General features: G+C 41.8%; 1 protein-coding gene and 1 pseudogene across 8 annotated transcripts in view; both read left to right on the forward strand.

Moving 5' to 3' along the window:
• Window positions 1-23,356, forward strand: part of FMN1 (formin 1) — a 419,748-nt gene that overhangs the window by 334,079 nt on the left and 62,313 nt on the right. The gene's annotated exons all lie outside the window — the stretch shown is intronic.
• LOC108586678 lies at window positions 13,918-16,413 on the forward strand (annotated as a pseudogene).

The following is a 23,356-nucleotide window of genomic DNA, read 5'->3' on the forward strand; positions in this document are numbered from 1 at the left end:
TTGTTTGTATTGTTTTGGTTTGTGCAGTTTTTTTGTGGGGGTATATCACTTTGCTTTTTGTTGTTGCTGAGAAATATAACTAACAGTAATATGCAAAAAGGTTGAACAAATAACAGACTAATACCATTGCAAAAGCACTGGCAAAGCCAAGGTGGGAGGATCACTTGAGGTCAGGAGTTGGAAACCAGCCTGGGCAACAGAGTGAGACCCCATCTCTACAAAAATTAGTTGGAAGTGGTGGCACCTGTAGCCTCAGCTACTTGGGAGGCTGAGGTGGGAGGATTGCTTGAGCCCAAGAGTTCAAGGCTACAGTGACTATGATTACACTACTGTGCTCCAGCCTTAGCAAGAGAGCAAGATGCTGTCTCTAAAACAAAACAAAGCAATGGCAGTAAAAATAAGAAGGAAAAGACATAATTATAAACAGTAAAGGGCTGTTTTAGGCATTACAGGACAGGATAATAAATTGGATGTACAAAATGAAACAGAGGAGAATAGGGTAACTCCTTTTTCTTGCTTGGATAACTGGCTGGATACTGGTAAGGAACACTAGATTCGAGATAGAAGACAGTGAGGTCGACGTTAGAGATGTTAACTTTGCACATATGAGACACGCAGGTAGAGATTCTGGGCTCATGGGAGACAGCTAGATGAGACTCTAAAGGTAACAGTTCAAGTCATAGGAATGAATGAGATAGCCCGAAGAGAAGGGTGTAGAATGAGACAATACGTGAAGTATCAGAGTATCTGAGCACAGGGTATCATATAATAAATGTAACTGAGAAAAGATGCTTCTGTACTTCCATAGCACAGCTTATACAGAGCATTTTGCAAGGAAGTGAATTCTCTATTAGGAGTCTTATCACTCATAAAGTTTTAAGCAATTGTGTTCTTTATGCCTGAGAAGTCACATGCATTGTGACTCAGGATTATTTTTACATCAGCTGCAATTCAGCTCTAAGAATCATGATGATTTAATTTTTCTTCTGTAAATCATATCCTGTTGCCACACTCAAATGGAGATGATGCATTTATCCTTATGTCTTTTATCATTCTTCCCTTCTCAGAATGCCCTTATATAGTGTTATTTGACAAAACTGTGGTACTTTTTCTTAATGAATTTCATTTTCAGAGAAGAATTGAGTGTAATTTTAATGGCACCACTTGGCGGGGTTGCAAACTCCATGATATCCATGCCTTTTTTCTTACATGTCTTTTTTCTTTTCCACACTAGGCTCTTGTTGAAGCTGGTTTATGGCTCAGTTCAGAATAACCTTGTGCAGGCATTTTGTGAGCTCCTGCTTTCCCACCCTCAGATCAAACGTGGTCATAATGATATGGCCTTCAAAAATGTGATGCTCACATTAAAAGTCCCCATAAACATGGCAGGGATCCTATAATTAAAAGAAGGCGCAGAGCAACTGATTAGATCCCAGGTATAGATCTTGTAGGTGGTCTTTTCATGCTGTTAAATTGGTCATTTGTATTTATAGCTTTGGCAGGGAGGGCTGGAACCTAAACTGGCTCTAATCCCAGCACTCTCCCACACTTGGCCTTATCTCATTCTCCATTAATTTCACTTGGCATCCATGAACGGAGCCAAATTCTAAATGATTCTGCCTGAACCATTCTAGCCCTAGTCTGTGAAACTATTTTCTGAGTTTCTTTGACCAACTGAGATTAGAGATATTCTTTTTTGTTTGTTTGTTTGTTTGTTTGAGACGGAGTCTCGCTCTGTCGCCCAGGCTGGAGTGCAGTGGCCCGATCTCGGCTCACTGCAAGCTCCGCCTCCTGGGTTCCTGCCATTCGCCTGCCTCAGCCTTCCGAGTAGCTGGGACTACAGGCGACCGCCACCACGCCCGGCTAGATTAGAGATATTCTTAATATCAAAAATTGTTTTATTTTACCTGTGTAACAAACCTTCACATGTACCCCCAAACCTAAAATAAAAGTTAAAAAAAAAATATGTTTTCTAGTAAAAAATAGATAAATTTACCAGACTTAAATAAACAAAAGCAATAATTCTGATTTTCTATATTGAATGCAAAAGGATTTATATAAACAGATGAGTATTCCATGACAGCTGGGACTGTGTCTGTTTTGTCCTGTTCACTTACTTGTGCCAACATAATATAGGCTCAGCCTGTCCCATGATAGGTGTTAATAATTATTTGTTGAATTTATGAACAAACAATTTAAATTGTGTAAAGTACCTGGAGGCTACTTTTTCGCCCTCCCTCGGTTTTCTGTTTAAATCCTTTCCGAATTGCTGAATCATCCCAGAATCTGGAGAGGTACATTTTTGGTCAATAGTACATTTCTGTGATCAGACCTCCTGGATATAGAATCATCTTTCTATGTTGGGCATATGCATATAATCTATTCTTAGTAAATACTTGGGTCAGATTAGATTGACAAAGGTCATACTTAAATCTCTAAGTTGCAAAATAAGAGCAGGTTATTATGTAATTTCTTCACTTCAACCCCCAGAAATGTAGAAACAAAGCAATCTGAATCACCATATTCAACCACTAAGGTTACAGAGATCAGGAAAGGTCAGTAATCTGAGCAGTGTAACCTGTGAGGGAAATAATTCTGCCATTCTTTACAAAGCTTGTGGAAAGAAGAAATATGGCTGGAGAACATGCACTCTGCATGAGCCAAAATGGGTTCTTGTATACCCCACTGCTACTCAAGAAAATACCAACAGTCATGGTTCCAAAGATCATCACATGGCCAAGAATTAAGATAATCTCTTGTGACTTCCGGACCACTTAAGTAACAGAGCAGTAATCCATGGAAGATGAAGAAAACTATTTGGCTAGGTGCAGTGGCTCAGGCCTGTAATCCCTGCACTTTGAGAGGCCAAGGCGGGTGGATCACCTGAGGTCAGGAGTTCAAAACCAGCCTGGCCAACATGATAAAACCCCATCTCTACTAAAAATACAAAAATTAGCCGGGCATGGTGGTGTGCACCTGGAATCCCAGCTGCTCTGGAGGCTGAGACAGGAGAATTGCTTGAACCCGGGAAGCAGAAGTTGCAGTGAGTCAGGATCATACCACTGCACTCCAGCCTGGGCCACAGAGTGAGACTTCTCCAAAAAAAAAAAAAAAACAAAGCTATTTTATCAGAGATCTATTAAGTAGGCTTTTATCTAAAAGGGCTAGAGGGGATTTTTTTTTTTCCAGAAATTCCTGCAAAGAGCTTATGGTTTCCCCCTGAAGTCAGTTTCTAATGACCATCCAGTAATGGAGTTGTTAAATTATGGTATTTCCATACAGTGGAATACTAAGCATCTGTTTAAAAAAAAAAAAAAAGTCTATATGTATTGACCTGGAAGGATCCCTAATGTATATGTTTAAGTGGATAAAAGCAAGGGTCAGAAGAGTAATTATGTTATTATTAGGTATATTATTTTATCATTCAGATAAAAGATGAAGCAAAAAATGAATGCTACCTAACAGTGAGAACAAATAAGAACTAACCTAAGACTGACCGGGCGCGGTGGCTCACGCGTGTAATCCCAGCACTTTGGGAGGCTGAGGCAGGCGGATCATGAGGTCAGGAGATCGAGAACACCCTGGCTAACACGGTGAAACCCAGTGTCTACTAAAAATAAAATTTAAAAAAAATTAGCTGGGTGTGGTGGCGAGCGCCTGTAGTTCCGACTACTTGGGAGGCTGAGGCAGGAGAATGATGTGAACCTGGGAGTCAGAGCTTGCAGTGAGCCGAGATCACACCACTGCACTCCAGCCTAGGCAACAGAGCAAGACTCCGTCTAAAAAAAAAAAAAAAAACTAACCTAAGAGGGATATTCAGCTGGTCCTCACCATAACACCCATACAGGTTGCGTGTTCTGCTAGTTAGTACCTAAGTTATTATTAAATATTTAGACCATTACCCCTAAAACTTATCAGACAGGTTCATTGCTGCAGGAGGTAGAAAATAGGCAAATGAGGTTCATAGGTGTATGCAGATTTTTCATAAATTTGGGGGTTTTAACCAATGAATACCTCTTAAATATTAAACAAAAATTTTTTTTGAACAACTAACTTTCTAGAGTACTTTGCACTTCACATTTTTCCTCCAAGATTCTGCTTCCTATTCATTGCTTCCCCGTTATTATGCCAACTGGGGTCCCTTAGCCACCCAGACCTAGAATTGGAAACCAAATGGTCTTACTCACAGCCTCATTACTTTCATTGGGTGCTGGACCGGACAACTTAGAAGGAAATCTGAAGGTCCCTTATGGAGCCAGATCTATGAGCTAGTTACCTTGGTTTCTTCCCTGTGGCTCCCTTCTTTAACATCGCTCTGGATAGCGCTCTCCAGTGGAATCCTCCCAGTCAATGAGAAAATGCATGGAAATGTTTAAACGCATTGAGAGCTCAAGACAGTCCAGTCACCCACACACACATGCACACACATGAATCTGCTGGAGCCCCAAAGTTCTTTCTCCTTGACTTGGATTGACTTCACTTATTTTGCTCATGGGTCCATCATCACTTCAGTTTCAGGCATCACACTTTCGTGATGTTATTATTAGGTATGTAACATGAATCCTAATTCACATTATGATCAAGAACTGGTCAAGAAGAGGCCCCCAGTATGTAGGGTGTTTTACCTATTCCTCATCTTTTTTTTTCTTATTGCCGTAATCCTGTTCTTTATTTCATTAGGGCTCTTGATTACACGGGTGCTTCAATGTACACTTTTATGAATATACCAAAGTGAGAGAGTAAAGATCTTCCCTCAGATTACCCTGACACAGACCATCCTTTAAACCTAATCACAAACAGAAGCAAATCTCAGTCATTTGTGTCTTGGGATCATTGTCAGGATCTGGCCTCTTCCATGGGTATATGCATTTTAGGCCTTAACTCTAATTTTTTTAAGAGTTTGTCTCCTGTTTTTCTGGAATTCCTGACTTCAAGTGATCCACCCGCCCCAGCCTCCCAAAGTGCTGGGATTACAGGTGTGAGCCACCGCGCCCAGCCTTGTTTCCTGTTTTTAAACACTGTGTCAGAACGACATGCAAGTAGAAGAGAGATGCTAGTGGTTGTGTTTAGAGATAAGATATTATTTGTCAGATAAATATCATTAACTCTTACAGTGTCTTTCCTAGAGCAGCAGCAGCATTTACACACACACACACACACACACACACACACACACACACCCACCCCTACATCTTTCCAACCTTATGGAACCAGATTATTTGCTTGCTTTGGTAGAACAGGGGACTGTACTTTAAATTGATTTTTACGACTCCGAGTAAGGCCCTTACCCGTGTAAGAATGAAAGTGTTACTAAGGACAACCTCATGGTGGTGTTCTCGGGTAATCTCTTCATTTCCCTTTCATCATGGCAGAATCCAAGATAGTCTGATGAGACTCTGGAGCTGCAGTTGCATTAACCTCTTTCTGATAACTGGAAATGTCCCCACGTAGAAGAAGGGGATGGAGCCAAGTCAGTCAGGCTCTTTCTTTCTATGTATAGACCTTGTTGTCCACTAGTAAATTCATGCTTTTCACATTTCATTAGTTTGTTTTGGAAGAACTAGGAGGAGACTAAGTTGTGTTTCCCTAAAGAAGAGTTTTAGTAACCTCTGAAGTCTTAGTCATGATACTGAGCCATGTTCTGATTATCTCTCACTATCGTGACTACATATATACTTTTTGTTTTAAAAAGGGTTTTTAAATATAAATATCTGTTTTATTTTCTTTAAGCAATACTTTTTCCTTTTTTTAAAATTTTACTTTAAATTCTGGGATACATATGCAGAATGAGCAGGTTTGTTATATAGGGATCCGTGTGCCGTGGTGGTTTGCTGCACCTATCAACCCGTCATCTAGGTTTTAAGCCCTGCATGTGTTAGGTATTTGTCCTAATGTTCTCCCTCCCCTTGCCCCGCATCCCCCAACAGGCCTCAGTGTGTGATGTTCCCCTCCCTGTGTCCATGTGTTGTCATTGTTCAACTCCCACTTATGGGTGAGAACAAGCAGTGTTTGATTTTCTGTTCCTGTGTTAGTTTGCTGAGGATGATGGTTTCCAGCTTCATCCATGTCCCTGCCAAGGACATGAACTCATCCTTGTTTGTGGCTGCATACTATTCCATGGTGTATATGTGCCACATTTTCTTTATCCAGTCTGTCATCAGTGGGCATTTGGGTTGGTTCCAAGTCTTTGCTATTGTAAATAGTGCTGCAGTAAACATATGTGTGCATGCGTCTTTATAGCAGAATGATTTATAATCCTTTGGGTGTATACTTAATAATGGGATTGCTGGGTCAAATGGTATTTTTGGTTCTAGATCCTTGAGGAATTGCCACTGTCTTTCACAATGGTTGAACTAATTTACATTCCCACCAACAGTGTAAAAGTGTATCTCTCCACTTCCCCACCAGCACCTATTTTTTCTTGACTTTTTAATCGCCATTCTGACTAGTGGGAGATGGTATCTCATTGTGGTTTTGATTTGCATTTCTCTAATGATCAGTGATGTTGAACTTGTTCTCATGTTTGTTGGTCACATAAATGTCTTCTTTTGAGAATTGTCTGTTCATCTCCTTTGCCCAGTTTTTGATGGTGTTGTTTGTTTCTTGTAAATTTGTTTAAGTTCCTTGTCGATTCTGGATACTAGGCCTCTGTCATATGGGTAGATTGCAAAAATTTTCTCCCATTCTGTAGATTGCCTGTTCACTCTGATACTAGTTTCTTTTGTTGTGCAGAAGCTGTTTAGTTTAATTAGATTAAGCAATACTTTTTTCTACATACATACAACTTTTGTTATTTTAGTAAGAATACTTAGCATGAATTCTACCATGTTAACAAATTCTTAAGTGTGCAATACGGTCTTTGTAACGATAGGCACAATAAAACGTTGTGTTTTTAAGTGTTCTGAATGTAGGGAGAGAGCTTTGTGCTTGAAGTCAGAAGACCTAGGTTTGAACACTGGGTTCATCACTTAACCTTTCTGTGTGATTTTGCAAAGGATTTTAAGTTCTGGGGGCCTTTTTTTTCTTGTCTGTAAAATGGGAATAGTAATAAATATCTAGTACACAGTGTCATTACGAAGATGAAATTAGATAACATAGGAAACCACCATATAAACTGTAAAGCTTTAATAAATACAATATGTTATGTTTAAGGCGTTCTTATTATCCCACTTTGACCCTCTGTGGGAAACACCCATATACTGAAAATTTCCTCCTGAATCTTTAGTTCTGGTGTGTGGAGGGGAGGATTGGGGAGTATACTACTGGACTTGAACAGGTGCGTAGCACTTCATTTAATTTTGCAGCAATCCTTTGAAACTGATTTTTTTTCATTCCTAACTTTCCAGATAAGAAAACTGAATCTGAGGGACTTGGTAACTTCCTCAAGGTCAGGGTGAGCTCAATCCCAGCGTTATTACTGTGCCATGCTACTAACTTAGAGAACCACTTAGTTTATCTGAGTCCCAGGACCCAGTGGGTATATAGAAATAAGCATTTTTGTTTCACCATCTAAAGGAGAAAGGTATCAAAATAGCAGATTTGCCTTAACCTTGGGTAATAGCTTAACCTCAAAGATTCCTTTTCTGATGTCTTAGTAGAGATCCTCTTTTACCTTTCCCAACAATAACAACAAAGTTTCCATTGTAATTAGTAAAGAATTGGCAGTGACAAGCATTTAAGTATTTTATGGAATCAGTATTGAGCTCTGCATCTTGCATAATGGCTGTTCTCATGATAAATTGCTTCACGTAATTGTTGGCCTAGCCACCACTTTCTCTTTGGATTCTTGACAGCTATGGCAAGGTTTTCATCAGTGATTGATCCAAGGTGCTATCACATGATTTCTGTTTAATTTATACAGTTATTGTCTTCTTCATAATGGAAGAGCTTAACACCTGTATTGCCTTCTGGGGGTTATTGTGCATAATACATGTTATATAATACATAGTTTTGTAGACAATGTCCAGTTTTGGAAAGATCTTTTCATTCTTTCAAATAATACAGGTCTGTTTCTTCTGCTGAATTCATTTGGCCTTAAATGAATTGTGGCAGCTCTAGGAGGAACCCAGGACTAATGTATGTGGCGCAGTTAGCACAGAACCTGGCACTATGTATATCAGCCGCTGCTGCTGTTATGTCATTTTGCCAAACCTTATCAGATGCTTCAGACAGTGCGTCTCAGAAAAGTTAACCACAGAAGTTTTACTTACCCAATGGTGCAAAGAGCAGTGGTTCCAAGTTCAAGTGGCAAATAATTATTTACTACAGAGGACAGCCATAACTTTTAGAAGGAAAGTTATGTGCATCTTTTTCATCTCCTCTAAAAATAAGCCAAAAGCGATGAATATAAGCTGGATTTCTCTAAGGCCTGACACTTTCTTTTTGTTATAAGTATAATTTGAAGATAATCATGTATATAATTAGAGTAAAAGGTAAGTAGAATTAGCATAAGATTAAAAGATACCAGATATGCATGGAACTTTTATATGGGATTATATTTTTCACAATTAAAATATTTTAAATATTTTAAAGTATAATTATAATTTCTATAGTTACATCTTGATGATATAAGGGATGTATATAATTCCATTTAAGAGGGCGGGTCTGATAGATCACACTCCATGGCTACCAAAATCAACAATATTACCACCTAGTGGCTGCTGAATTGAACTGCAAACACATGATCCTTGGGATCCACAAAGACCCTGTCTCAGTAGCTAAAAATGATGGAAAATGACAGTAAACGCCACTATAATTAACAACTTTAATGGGCCTTGATCACTGTTAATCACCGTAACACCCCAACTCTGCTTTCAAACAGATTGGGAGAATAATGAGAATTTGCTTTTCCATTTATTGAGAAACTGAGCCTTTAAAAAGTTGTAAGCTGAGGCTAGAGAATGTGATTATTTAATTCCTTAATCCTTTTATTAATCTTCTGAATTGAGAAATAGATCTACCTTTCCCTCCCAGTTTTTTTATTTGAATTTTGATTTATTTATAGCATTTTTCAGTGAAAATTAAAAATGTGTGTTTGAGTAGATCAGAACTGTTTTAAACAGAGATAAACTGGTTTTCTCGTTATAGGAAATATGCGACGTTAGTTCATGTGCTTTTATAAATTTAGCAAAACCTGAGTGCTCAACTTCTAGAAGTGAAATGCCAGTCCTGATAGCTCATCCTTACTCCATCTCAGAGTCAGGCATCGAGACCTTTGCTATTTACTACTTTCCCTTTCATCTTAGCATTCACCAACTTGTTGACATTCAAATTATTCATTGAAATAACCAAACCATCTGCCCACTGAGCTCATTGCACCATCCCATTTCCTTGATGAAATAAATAAAATGTGGTGTGAGTAATTGTAATATAGTAATTCTAGGGGAGCATAATATATTCAAGTAGGTAATGTAGAAAGCCACTAAAAAGTCTATTTGAAATTACTCTTCTTCCCAGGAGGGCACTGTTCTCTCTTTAATACATTCCCTTTGGCTTCATGATGCTAGGATTAAGCCTAATTGCTAACATAATATATGTGCGTGATCGTTGCTTTCTTTAACTTAAGCTTCCTCTGGCATTGGTTTCTAGCTTGTAGTCATGACTGTGGCATTAATTGTAATTGGTCTAAGCTTCATGTGAAATAAGTTCCAGCGTGTTGACAGCAATTAATGGAGCTCAATAGTCCTGGGTAAGATTCAAGGGGTGGGTTTTGCATCTCTTTCAAATTGTTTTCTCATTGTTTCTGTTGTAGTCTCCTGGGAGACTATAATAAACAGAGCCTGGCTTTAGAATTGCACAAACCTGAGTTCAAATCTCTCCCCTACCTTTCTTTCTTTCTTTTTATTTTTGAGACAGTTTTGCTCTTGTTGCCCAGGCTGGAGTGCAATGGCGTGATCTCGGCTCACCACAACCTCCGCTTCCTGAGTTCAAGCGATTCTCCTGCCTCAGCCCCCCAAGTAGCTGGGATCACAGGCATGTGCCACCATGCCTGGCTAATTTTTTGTATTTTTAGTAGAGCTGGGGTTTCTCCATGTTGGCCAGAATGGTCCTGATCTCCCGACCTCAGGTGATCTGCCTGCCTCGGCCTCTCAAAGTGCTAGGATTACAGGCGCTAGCCACCATGCCCAGCCCTCTCCCTTAGACCTTTCTGAGCTTGGGAAACTTACTTCCTCAAAAAAAAAAAAAAAAAAAGCTGAGGTTCCCTCATCTCAAAGAGAGAGGTAGTAATACTACCACCATAAGGTTATTATGGTCATGAAACTGGCTAAAAAATGTCACCCAGTTCACTGTGGGGCTTTCTTTCATACTGGAACAGATAAACTTTTACAAATCGTTATGTATTATTAGTTTAGGGCTTTCTACGTTCTGGGCACTGTGCTGCATGTTATGAATGCAATGATGAGCAAAATGAACACAGTCTTTGCCTCTGGAACTTATATTTGCCAGTGGATATTTGATAATTATAGCCAATTGGCAATAGGGATCCAGGTGCATAACTACCTCAAAACTTAGTAGGCTAAAACAATGTATGCCTATCTCTCACAGTTTAGTGAGTTGACTAGATTTGACTGGCTGGTTCTTGCTTCAGGTCTCCTGTGAAGTTGGATTTAGATTATGGCTGGCATTGAAATCATCTGTAGGCTGCAGCTTCTCAGCTCAGGTGGATGGAGGGTGGGGCTTGGCTGGGCATCTCTGAGAGCCCACGCAGTCACTCCACATGGCTTGCACTTTCTCATAGCATGGTGGTCTCACAGTCGTTAGCCTTCTTACATAGTTACTGGCTTTTTCCTGAGCACATGTTCCAAGGAAAAGAAATTAGAAATTGCCTATCCTCTCAAACACTGGGAATGAAACATCACGTCACTGTTGTTCAGAGAAGTCACAGTCCAGCCCGGTTTTAAGGGAGTGAAGCAATAGACACCACCTCTCAACTAGAGGACAGCACAAACATGCAGGGAAAGAAAAAGCTGATGATGGACATCTCGGAGACGAGCTACCACGGTGTCTAATTGATTGTTCCTCAGATTTGTGTCTCTTGATATCTGGACTCTTAACTAGTAGGCTCTGGCTTTTACTTGACTTAGTCCATCAAGATTTATAAAACTGACCATTTGTGCTTGCCCTAGGAAAATGGATTGGTATCATCTTCAAGCGTCAGATAAACAGCAAAATACAAATCTCTTCTGGTTCTCATAACTCCTCCAGGATGGATGGTATTTCCAGGAAACAGGATTTTCTCATTCTCCTTAATCACCGTCTGTGTTACTACACAGAAGGAAATATACAGCTTCATAAATAGGAGCCTCACGAACCCAGTTCCACATGTTACACGCCTAGTGTAGCACACAAGAACCATCACCTCAGCCAGAATGTACTTCCTAGGACTTTAATCTAAAGTCCCATTTGCTGCAGTTTTCTACTCTGCTTCTTCTGAGATGGAGCGATGGAATGTGTAGAAATCGTTAAAAGCCATTTCTAAATCACATTGAAAATAATTTTTTTCAATTAGTTTATCTACCAATGTTATGTTCCCAAAAATATAGATAAGAGACCAGAATCTGGAATTTATATTAAAGTTCATGAGTTTTGATTACATGTTCCAGGTGGATCAATTTGAAATACAAGCCTTACTTCAATGAAATGATTCCCTTGGATCTATGAGACTTCTCCAGGGACACACTGCATATACTCTGAGATTAAAACACTATGTGTTTGTCTCTCTGTATTTCTCAAACATATTAAATGGACAACATCCAAGAGGCATCTAAGAAGGAATAAGCTAGAAAAGTAGCCTGTATTGTTTCCCACGAACTGTGATGCTCCAAGCCAAGATCAATGAGCTGTCAGAAAAAGTGGGGAGAAGTTCCAAGCAAAAATGTCTAAAGCAATAGCCAAGGGGATAAAGAAAACCACTGGCTGGATAAATGGTGATAAATGCCGGTGGTTTGTTTGTTTTTAAATTTTGTTTCTGCATGTAAGTCCCTCTTTCTGTGTAATACAAACTTTTGTACTGTGTGACACTCCTGTGTCTATCTTCCAAAGACTGGGGAGGGTGGAATGAGCCATTATCTGTTCTTCTTTAAACAACTATTTCAACCACTGTTTAGAATTGAACCAGTGTGTGCACGTTTTCTTTTCAGTATTTCAGTTGTCCACAGTTACAGTCCACTCAATGTTCTGTACGAATGGGACATGGTGACCCACTGGCACAGCTTTCTGTCATGTTTGTACCGTTCCCATACCCTCCCCTACCTCCTGGACACCTGCGCTAATCATCCAAGGACCACCTCCTGCCCACACGACTGCCTTTCCCTGGGATCTTTGCCTCCTGGGCGCTGAACGAAACAGCCTAGCTTCTGAGATCCCTGGAACTTGCCTGTGTGTGGAATCCCACGTGCTCTAAAATGCCTTTCACACAGCTACTCTGTTTCTGGAGCAAAGTGGTTTTAGTCATTTATACGCAGTTATGTGCAGAGATGAGAGATTTTAGCCATGCTGTTAGGTCTTCGGTAGTATCTTGAATGTGCTGATACCAGGTGATTACAATCTTCTGGTAGTGAGATGGGAAAAATAGAGCTGCCTGGAGCTAGATATTCAAATAATATCATAGCATGGCTCGTCCTGAGAATATGATCATCCTGGAAGTGACTTAGTCCTCAGTCCTGTCCAGAAGAAAAGCCATTTCTTCCTCCAGCTTCCTCTGCCCTCTCACCACCACAGCCCCTTCGGTCTGGTTAAATCTGAACCACACAGATGCTCACTAAGGGCTAAAACACAGCAGTGGCAAGAGGAGGCCACGTTAATGGGTGAACAGCGCCCTGGACTGGGAGTGCCAAGTTTCGCCCAGAGACCTCAAGCTGCCCCCACCCCATTCCGCTTTGGATTTCGGGGCTGCAGTTCTGCTCCCGGGCAGGATTCATTCTTCTTAGTTTCTCGTGTGGCTAATATGTGGCTCTGCAAATGCTCACAGGGAAAAATCGGAAATTGGTCTTACTGACTTAGCAATGTAGGTCTTCCTCCCATTAAGTATACAGTTCTTCAGTGTACCTGTCGTTAGTTCTGGATATTATTTTATAAGCATTATAAGCATTAATTATAAGCAAATTAACAAGGATTTTTAAAATTGTTCTTTCCCACTTCATGACTGAGCTGCTGCCATTAGCGCCACACCTGTGAGCTAAGCAGTAGGGCAGCTGATTTTTTTTTAAACCTAATCTTATTTTGAGGAGAAATAGGTTCTCAAGAGAATCTTCTCTCTCAATCCTACTTCCAGGACACTGATGGGTGCGAGCCGTTATTGATTTCCACAGCCTGCCAGGAGTATAAATGAGAAGTCTGAGTCTCTTGTCTCAAGAAGCCAAGCTTCTGATGTAGGCAAATAAAAGAAACTATGCTTGGAGTAGCTTATCATCATTAACAACCATAAGCATTTCCTCTCTAATGGCTCTTCACATGTAAAGCGTCCTGCTGTGGAACCCAGGCGCTTCAAGTCCCTTGTGTTCAAGTTGTTTACAGTTCAATCTACGAGACAGGGAGAACACTAACATGGGAACCAGTGTAGCAAATGCCAAGCATCCAGTGAAGTCCAAAAGGGCTAGAAGTTCACCTGAACACAATTGTCCTCGCTGCCAAGGCCTGGAGGTTGGGTTGGTGCTGATGCTTCCTGGTTGAGGCTTTTATTTTTTATTTTATTTTATTTAGGTGGAGTCTGGCTCTGTCACCCAGGCTGGAGTGCAGTGGCACGATCTCAGCTCACTGCAAGCTCCGCCTCCCGGGTTCACGCCATTCTCCTGCCTCAGCCTCCCAAGTAGCTGGGACTACAGGCGCCCGCCACTGTGCCCAGCTAATTTTTTGTATTTTTAGTAGAGACGGGGTTTCACCACGTTAACCAGGATGGTCTCGATCTCCTGACCTCATGATCCGCCCACCTCGGCCTCGCAAAGTGCTGGGATTACAAGTGTGAGCCACCGCGCCCGGCCAGTTGAGACTTTTATGTGAGTGGCTCAAAATGTCCTGTCCCCAGGGAGAGGAGTTCCAGTTCTGCTAGGAGTGGGTGGGCAGGGCGCAGAAAGCGGTAGACCTGAAGCTGCCTATGGGAAGCCAGCCACTTGAACCCCTCTTTGCTTGGCTGGCCGGTCCTTGGCTTTGATCTGGAGGCACTTTCCCCTGAGAGTTCTTCCTAGTCCTCCTCTGTCCCATGTGACAGGCTCCTCCCAGTTTGGTCCTGTTTCAAAGGAAATGAACTGTTTGTCCAGTCACCATCTCTGGGCTGTGTAAACAAGTAGATGGGCAATTAGTGGCTGTGTCAGGGCCTTGGACTGCTGCTTTGCTTGCACAAATGGAGACTCATCCCTCATCTTCTGGACTATCGTCGTGCAAGCATGAGATAATGGGGACTGCTTGGCTCTCGAGATTTCTTCATGTTGTTTAGATTTCAGTCTTCGTGTCACAATCCTATTGTTCAAGCGTTTTGGCAACAGCCACCACCATTCAGCTCATTTGGGAGAAAAAATAGTAATTTGGATTCTGTTGCCTTTCTTTTTTTTCTCATTAAACCATTTTTTAACGAGCAGGAAGTAGGACCAAGGCATAGAGATCTGTAGGGTAATATCTTTCCTTAATTAGCCAAATGCTGACAACAGAGGTCACCCAGTTGCAGGAGATTTTTGCCCTCCCCCTTTAAGCGGGCGTGTGTGTTGTACACTCAGGCTGGAGGCCAGGAGAGGACAGAGCCTGCAGTCAGGTCACTGGTAACCCCGCGGCTGCTGCTGTTTGTGTTTACTTGAGCATTTCACCGCGCCTGGTATGTGTTCCTCTTGGATCCAAAATGCAGAGAGGCTCCCCTCAATCTGCCATTTGTCTCCTCTTGAGATGCACAGAGATCAGGCACCAGTCGCTCAGTCCTCAGCATAAGGCAATGGCCCTGTGTTGCTTTTGCTCTTTTTCCATACGTTGGCATCACCTCCTCTGATTTCTTTTCTTTCCCCGCTTCTGCTTTTAATTTTTTCTCTCTTACCTCGGTTTGAGCCTCTGCCTTCTTTCATAGCTTTCTGTTTGCTCTCAGCGTCTCCTCCACCCCCTTATGTTTTTGGTTTCTTGTGACTCGCTCTCCAGATTCCTTCATATTCAGGAATCATTGTCTTTGCCCAGCATTGTTGTGAACGCGCCGGCCTTTTATTGTGGTTATTCATCCCTTTTCCTCTTGTCTTCATTCCTTCCTGAGCCCTCCACCTCAGCCTCCTAAAACCTTTGAAGTTCTTCAGACTGGAAGTGTCTCTGGATCGTGCTACATAAATGAGGCAACAGCACTTGGGATCCTTTCAGCAGGAGGACTGTGGAAGTGAGAATCTTTCTCCCATTTTGCCCTAGGATGGGCATCTGTTGATGGGCAGGGAATTAACAGAGAGCACATCCCATTCTCTGTGACCGATCACTACTACTCTTTTTCAGTTGTTCATTCAGCATTTATAAGTTATCTACTATATGTGAGACTCTGTGGAAAAAAAGAATCAGACACTGTTCTAGTCTCAAAGACCCTCTATGTCTGACACAAAATCTTACTCCGCCTTTCAGGAGCATTAGATATAGCTGATCAAATGAAGGGTTGAAAACTCCTTTTCCTTGCTTTAGGCCCTAACCCTCTTTTGTCTTCTCTCTACTTCGTGGGCATTCCTCCATCTCCTAGGCTGGTTCTTCATCTTCCCAATCTCTAAACACAAGAGGGCTTCAGGACTCAGTCCATGAACCCCTTGCCTTATCACTGGGATTGCTGAGGTGCATAGAGCCTTGAGACTTTCTGATGGATCAAGCGTATAGTAAAGAAACTGAGGGAGACAAGAGAAGTCACTGTCGCCAGAGTTAGAGTCACTGCTGCTACCACCCCCGGGAGCCGCCAGAGAACCCTTATGTCACCAGAGCCACCCAGATCCCTGCACTGCCACCCCCGGGAGCCGCCAGACCCTTATGTCACCACCGCCACCCAGATCCCTGCACCATGACATTGGAGAAGACCTTCAGGCCGCACCGCACCTTCGAACAAAGAGTAGAAGTCCGACTTCTCCGAGAGCAGCATCCACCCAAAATCCCGGTGGTAACAGAACCATGCAAGGGTTCGAGAAGCAGCTTCCTGCCCTGGATAAAGTGCTGTTCCTTGTACCGGACCACATCAACCTGAGTGAGTTCATCAGGATCATTAGAAGGCGCTTACAGCTCAGCGCTAATCAAGCCTTCCTCCTGGTGGCGAACAGACACAGCGTGGTGAGCGTTTCCACACCAGTCTCGGAGGTGTAGGAGAGTGAGAAGGATGAAGATGGACTCCTGTACATGGTCTGTGTCTCCCAGGAGACATTTGGAATGAAATTGTCAGTGTAAAACTAAAAAAAAAAAAAAAGCATCTATTTTAGAATTTTTTTTTTTTTTGAGACGGAGTCTTGCTCTGTCACCCAGGCTGGAGTGCAGTGGCTGAATCTCGGCTCACTGCAAGCTTCGCCTCCCAGGTTTACGCCATTCTCCTGCCTCAGCCTCCCGAGTAGCTGGGACTACAGGCGCCCGCCACCTCGCCCGGCTAGTTTTTTGTATTTTTTAGTAGAGACGGGGTTTCACCGTGTTAGCCAGGATGATCTCGATCTCCTGACCTCGTGATCCGCCCGTCTTGGCCTCCCAAAGTGCTGGGATTACAGGCTTGAGCCACCGCTCCCAGCCCTATTTTAGAATTTTGAAACCCTTACCAAGGAAAAAATAAAGGATGTTACTCACTGAGATGGATCAGTTCATCTAATCAGAGGTCGTCGAACAGTAGTGTTCCCACCGAGGAGCGTCAGGAAGTTGTGTTTGTATTTCAAGTGGAAAACTGGGCTCCGAGTGCGCACGTTCAGCTTCGGAAACTATATTATTTAACATAGGCTAGCTTGGTTTTAGATTTTGAAAGTTTAAAAATAAAATACTTTGCATTCTAAAAAAGAAAAAACAGACAAAGAGACTGAGGGAGATGTATGCTCAAGCCATGGGTGTATCTTGTTCTTCACCGAACAAGGGGAAAGTTTTACATTCATTTACATTCATTTTACAAGTTTGTAAGACATGTACAGCTTAGGGAGAAAAATATGAAGCCCTCTGTTCTGGGAGAAAGCATGCAGGCATTTGTAGTACTGAGACTAAAAGTAAGGGGAGAAAGAGTTGCTGAGGTAAAGCTAAGTTAGAATATGAATTACTGTTACTATAAATGACACTAAATAGAACCTGTGAAAAAGGAGAAAATGTGAGCTGTACTGTCCTCCTAAATAAAAGTAAATTAAAAGAACAATGTAGGCCAGGTGCAGTGGCTCACACCTGTAATCCCAGGACTTTGGGGGGCTAAAGTGGGAGGATCCCTTGATGGTCAGGAGTTCAAGACCAGCCTGGGCAACATAGGGAGGCCACATCCTACAAAAAAAATTGTTAAAAATTAGCTGGGCATAGTAGCATGCACGTATAGTCCCAGGTACAGAGAGGCCGAGGTGAGAGCAACACGTGAGCCCAGAAGATTGAGGCTGCAGCGAGCCACGATCATGCCACTGCACTCCGGCCTGGGTAACAGAGTGACAACCTGTCTCAAAAAAAAAAAGAAAGAAAGAAAAAGAAGAACAGCGTGAAAGATAATGCATGAAAAGCTCTTTGGTTCTTATTTTCATGACTTTACAAGCTTCACTTTTTCTGCCTTCCCATTTTGTACCACACAGACATTTACTACTGGGAATCTTCCTCGTCTGTGTCCCAAGGTCATTTAAACACCAAAGTTACACTTAAGAAGGAAAGGTTGTCAACTCAGGGGGATTGCAATAGAATTCCCTTGGAATTACCCATAACATCTATTTGAAAAGAAACCCTTGCAAACCATCACATCATGGAAATCACAGTCCATGGTGAGAAAACTGCCAAGTTTTTGAGGTTGCAACTTGGAACGCACACCAAAAAAATGTGTCTTCATCTCCAAGCATCTTTGGTTTGGAAACTGGGATAATAGGGCATCTGATCAGGCTTCCTCAAAAGGATATCCAGTATTTTCCCCACTTCCGGTGGCAGAAACCTGGTTGGTGGTCTAAGCCAGGAAGAAAAAGATATTTCAGTTTGGAAGAGGAAAATAATTCTAAGTTTATTTTTTTAGAGCCACGATTTAGAAGAAATAATAAACAAAATAAGGGATGCCTCTTATTTAAAATCAGTTTTCGTTTTATCTGAATAGTCTGCTTTGCCTTGCTCATGAGTATCTGTGGTTATGTGGTCAGGCCTGACACGTATCCCAGCCAGGCTGGGTGACATTCCCGTGCCCTGCCCTCTCCTCCAGCTCTTCCGAATCCTGGGCCTGCTCACTAGCAGCCTTGTGCTTTTAGGAAGAAAGGGTCTGGATTTTCTGATGTTGCTCTGCTTCCAAACAAACCCAAACTAATTCAAATTCACAAACTCTTAACAAAGGTGATGCCTTCCCTCTGAGAGTGTCCAAAGCCACAAAGCCAACCGCATGGCAGTTTGGGAATGGCAAAACTTTTAAAAGTTTTTGGTTTCATAATGTTAGCATTTTGAAGGGTTTAAATGAATAAAAGCCTTAGATTTCTCTGTGTGGTGAGTAGGAAGCACCCGTTCTAAAATTAACCAAGGTGATCAGAGGTAACTAGGGCTTCTCCCCTTTAAACAGTGATTCTGTTTTCAAGATCAGTTGAAATAAGGAAAAGATGGAAAAGTATTTGTTCAAAGAAAGGTGCTACCTAGGTTACCTTCCTTTACTTTCTCACTTTGTGATACTGCTGTCTTTTCTTGGGGGAAAGAATGGCTGAAAATAATAACGGTGGGAGTAAGAGAGGACTAAAAGAGAGATGAGTTTCAGCCACATTTGGAGAAAGGAAGAACTAGATGAACAGAGCTTGGGTGATGGCAGTCGGATTCTTTGTTTGGAGGAACTATTAATAGTCTTGATTTAGCGCTTGGGCTTCTGTTTTCTGTCTTTTGTTTGTGTTTTATCTGATTTTTTCCTCCTTGAGGCAGCTTGAAATGAAAGGGCAAGGGAACAGAGCTAACATAGGGTGGAAATACGTTTATATGTAATTAAGATCTTACTTCCTCAATTTGCTACTACTGAAGCCCAAGGGAGACCAAGTTCTATTCCACACACCATGTGAGAGGAAGAGGTTGACTGAGATGAGTTAGGCAGCTTTATCAGCTTGTTGGTCAAGGGATGTAGGATCCTGAGATGGATTCAATATCTTGGTTGATGTTAACATAAATGTAACTTTTAATTTTTTTCTGAAGAACCAGACAGAAGTTTAAGAAAAGAGAGTTTACCATCCAAGAATTTAATTTGCTTTTCATCAGAGTATGACAAAACAGGCATGCTAGGGTCCGGGCTCAACTAACCCAAGTTGGTGAAAGGAAACAAGTGAATTAGAAATAAATGCCAGGAGGTTCTGATAATTAGAAAAAAGATGAGAAGGGTCAGGGTGAAGATGGCAAAGAGTGATGGTTCTCAAAATCCTGCTGCAGCGTGAGAAGTAGCTGCCTTTTAGTGTAAGGTCTGGGCTTATAGAGGAACCCAAGAGAGTAAGAATGGAGTCAGCAAATTCATGCTTAAATGAATATGCCCGCATTCGTTTGCCCTATTGATTCCAGAAGTTGAAATTGAGGCCTTTAATACATTTAAACCCTTAGATCATTTGCTAAGAGTTCAGGGGAAAAAAGCAGCTGGTTCATCTCTGGTATTTTCATATAGGTTTTCTTCATAGAAGTTACTCGTAAGTGGTATTTTCAATGGAGACCTTCAGAGAAAAAGACGCTTGGATATCTCATCAGGTTGCAGAGAAATGTTCAGACTTGTTAACCCTTTTAACTCAGCTAAAAGTCCATTAAACCATAAAACAAAGTCCATCACACTTTTGGGTCAGGAACTTGAGTGAGTGACTGCTCCCTTGGATGTTGCGCATCTCCTGTAGGGACTAATTTCGGGGCTTATTGGATGATGGGGGTCAGAAGACTCACTTCCTCTGTGCTTGGCTCCTGGGGCTGTTTTGATGCTAGTTGGCTTTCTGTGGGTCTTCTCCCTTATCAACAGAGGATACACCCCACTTCTCCAGATGAGTCCCTTATAAAACAGCTGCTGTTTCACAGCACATTCCCTTAACCCAAGCCCTTTCCTCCCTATCAGTTACACTAATTGAAGATCAAATCCATTTCCCCCCAACCCCCCATTATGTATTTTCTACTTATCCTCTAAGAAAAGAATTACAGGTTAGGATTACTCTAGAAGTGGTAGCAGTCGGTAGAGGAATGACATCCTAAAATATGACCATTAGAGACAAGAAGAAATTAGAACGCTAGCATGCAGTGGGCATTTAATAAACAACTGCTGGGAGTGATGGCGGTGGAGAAGAGCAGCACAGAGGAGGAGGGGAGAGAGGAGGAGTTGTAACACTTTAGAAGGAGCTAACGCTTTAGAAGAAGGACAAAATTGTGGCAAAAAAGTCTGTCCCTTGCTTTTCTCCCATTGACAAATCTAAGACTGATGTTTACCCTACCTCCCACCTCTCACAAAAAACATTAGAAAGCAACATATTTAGGTAACCTGGGGTCATAAAGGAGAGTTGAAATAGAAGCTTCAGCAAACAGCCCCCATATCATCAGGCCTTGAATTACCGGCAATTCCAAACACTACCTGAGTCTCCATCTCAAAAAGCTCTTCCCTCTGCTGGCTGGAGTGCAGTGGCGCGATCTCGGCTCGCTGCAACCACCACCTCCTGGGTTCAAGCGATTCCCCTGCCTCAGCCTCCCAAGTAGCTGGGATTACAGGCACATGCCACCATGTCTGGCTAATTTTTTGTATTTTAGTAGAGACGGGGTTTCACCATGTTGACCAACATGATCTCGATCTCCTGACTTCGTGATCTGCCCGCCTCAGCCTCCCAAAGTGCTGGGATTATAGGCATGAGCCACGCGCCCGGCCCCCTCTGCTTTGAAAATACTTACAGCATCATCTCCACAGGCAATACACTGAAACCCCTCTCCACACCGAAGCACAGTTGTCTGTGAAGAAAAATTCGGGAAGCCATACAGGAACAATAGTTCCTTTGCAAATTACAGCTTCATCAGAAGAAAAGTTGAGGCAGGCATATAGCATTTTATTTTATACACCACAGACAGACCAACAACCCCTAGACTTGGAATTTAGAATTAACAAAAGCATTACATCCACTGGGCTTTGAGAAGGGTCAGTGTTTTTTCGTATGTCTTCTCTGCTGCCATTAGTTGCATAACAAATCGCTGTGAAATGCATTCATGTCAGATGTTGGAAATAAACTCTTTGGGGTATAGCTATTTTTAAACAACCCATAGTTATATGGATGTTTTTAAAACATTCAAAGCCTGAGTTTGTGTTTCAAATCATAAGTGGTCGCAGGAACTCTATAGTGTTGGTCTGGTGCTGACCTATGGAACAGAGTCTGAAGTCCCTCAGAAATGATGATGTTTTAAAGAGTTACAAAAGTTCACATTGGCTGTAGATTAAAGCCCTGTATTTCTAGGTAGGTACACAGAAATCCCTGGTGCCAGTTTGTACCTCCACTTTGGAGAGCATTGAACTTTCCTTGCAAGTATTCAAAATACTTCCCCACCAAAAGATTTTACTTACTGACACTGGGAACAAGAATCCCCACCCACATTCTTCATCCTTAAGAATCAGAAGTTAGGAGAGAAAAAAAAACAAAAAGGCTGAATTCTTTGAGATTATTTGCATGAGCGGATTATTTGTGTCAGTCTGTGAGAGGTTATCTTCATAGTCTCTAGTCCACTTGTCCAAGCTTACTATTCCCACAAAAGATTTTTCCTGCAGTCTAGGGAGTCTCATGATTGCCTTCCTGGACCTATGCAATACCAGCCTTCCCACCCCCCCCACACACTTTCCTCCCCTGCAGCCTCTGCAAGCCCTGGCTCCTGGGGCTCCTTGAGCTTGGACTGCCAGCTCCACTTCCTGTGTTCTAGGCAAGCAACAAATACCCTTCAAAACTGCCATCGAGCCCCACCTATTTTATAAAAACTTCCCAAGCTTCCATGATACATACGTTACATTATTAACAATAGTATTAGCCGGGTACCTGTATTCCCAGCTACTCGGGAGGCTGAGGCAGGAGAATCACTTGAATCCAGGAGGTGGAGGTTGCAGTAGCTGAGATTGCACCACTGCACTCCAGCCTGGGTGACACAGCGAGACCCTGTCTCAAAAAAAAAGTAAAAATAATATTAACTAACATTTATTAAATACTCAGCCAAGTTTGGTATTATGTAATATCTTGCTTCTCATTGAAAAAACAACCCTTGAGGAGAGCACTATTATTATCTCCATTTACAAAGGAGGAAATTGAACTCAGATGGGCTAGATCTATGTGACTTAAAGGAGGACCTTAGTGAGGACAGGTTAAGAATCCAGCGTGGGGGTTTGGTGCCTTGGACTAAAGTGGTTGAGTAAGTGGCGGGAGATTATAGTGGTGAGGGGTATTTAGAGGGTACAAACCACTAGACTTCTTGGTGGCTTGGATCCTGCCCTCCAGATCTGAAAGGTTACACTTCATCCCATCTTTAGATGTTATTTGCACTGTTTGAACACTCCCCAGGGCCCTTGCTGCTCCCACCCCTAATTGATCTCCACCTTTCTTCATATCTGAGTTCGTATGACAGCGTCTCCTCAGACAGGGAGGGCTTTTCTTACACATACTCCTGGGAAAATTAGGTTTCTACTCTTAATAATGTAACTGCCCCTCTTTCTGTTACCTCTGTGGCACTTCTCTGAATTTTTAAATATTTGAGAAATTACTTAGCTGATACGAGACAGAAGATGTCTATTTCACTCACTTTATTTATAGTATCCTCTCTACTTACGATGCAGTGTTACTCCGTGAAATACAGGTTGAATCTGTCCAAAAAAAGAAAGGAGCATTTAAAGGAGTTCCTCCTCATTTAGATCATAAATGGAATGAAATTCCATCCTAAAAGGAGATTCATCTAGAGGTGAAAGCAGGAGTTAAAAAGGAAAATTAAACTATTTCAACCACTATCTCACCAAAAGAACAACTCCAAAAATGTGATCTGGGGAAAAACAATCAACAAACTAATGAAGAATAGAAGACAGTGAGTCAGGAGTGACTATCCCTTACAATAGGGATGATTATTTTTACAAATCTGTCTTTATCTAATGGTCAGTGGCACTCAGTTATATGGCCAGACACAAGAATTAAAACATTTTAATCTCCTGTCACTTATGAGTTCATATCAAGTAATTTTATTTACTTTTTTTTTTTTTTTTTTACTTTATTTTATTTTTGGTCTTTGGCCTTCCAGATCC

This window comes from Papio anubis, chromosome 7 (assembly GCF_008728515.1).
Source record: "Papio anubis isolate 15944 chromosome 7, Panubis1.0, whole genome shotgun sequence".
NCBI classification, from domain to species: Eukaryota; Metazoa; Chordata; class Mammalia; order Primates; family Cercopithecidae; genus Papio; species Papio anubis.